Source organism: Triticum aestivum, chromosome 2B (genome assembly GCF_018294505.1).
Source record: "Triticum aestivum cultivar Chinese Spring chromosome 2B, IWGSC CS RefSeq v2.1, whole genome shotgun sequence".
NCBI classification, from domain to species: domain Eukaryota; kingdom Viridiplantae; phylum Streptophyta; class Magnoliopsida; order Poales; family Poaceae; genus Triticum; species Triticum aestivum.
The window spans coordinates 789,891,313-789,892,321 of NC_057798.1; positions in this window are offsets into that span (position 1 = coordinate 789,891,313).

Below are 1,009 nucleotides of genomic sequence, written 5' to 3' on the forward strand. Positions count from 1 at the left end.
ATATATATATCCTCTGTCATGAATAAAGAGAAGGAAATTGAGGCAGTTATGAACTTTTTGTGATCCATGCATGCTTTATGTGCAGCGATTCCGCCGTCTCCCACCGAAGGAACATCACTGAAAAGCGTGGAATAGATCCAAGAAGATGTGGTTGAACATAGTTGAAATATGTTATATGTACTATAAAAGCAAAGGCAAAAAAGAACTGCAATTGTGTGTTACTATTTTGCGAGTTAAATTTTTTTCATCCGTCTGTAAATTAGCGATTCTGTAATTGTAACATCACTACCAGAAAAACTGGGGTTGCCGACGGCCAAATCTATGCCGACGGCACCCGTCGGCATCTATGGACCTATGCCGACGGCCAAGGAAAGGCCGTAGGCGTAGAAAAGCCGTCGGCATACATTCATCTATGCCGACGGGGCCGTCGGCATAGACAAGGCCGTCGGGACCGCCCGAGGTACGCCTGCGGGGCCCGTCGGCATAGGACAGGCCGTCGGCATAGCCAGGGCCCACCTGCCCGGTCAGCGCTGACCATTTGACGGCGTTCATCCTACGTCGACGGGCGGTAACGGCGGCCGTCGGCATATCTGTGGCAGAGGTATGCCTACGGCAAAGCCGTCGGCATAGGCCCCTCTGTCACGTCAGCGACCCGTGTGCCCCCGCCGGCACCTGGACGGCACAGCCGCCGGCACCTGGAGGGGGGAAACGGACGCGTCGGGTCTACACGTAGGGGATCTTGCTGTGGGTCTGGCCCGGATGTTGCTCCAGAGTGTTCCTATGGGCTGACCTAACACAACCGGGTGGGGAGGTCCACTGGTCAAAGCCCGTCCGTGCAAAGTCAAAGGGCTAGATCGCGTGGTCAAACGCTACAGGGTTAGGCGGGAGGGGGGCACTGGGGGGTAGCAATGCCACCGGAGCGTCGCACCGGGCCCTCATACATGCGGGGTGGTGTGGTGGCATGTCCGAAGAGGCGGCACGCGTGTCCGAGGTGTGCCCTCCCTCACGG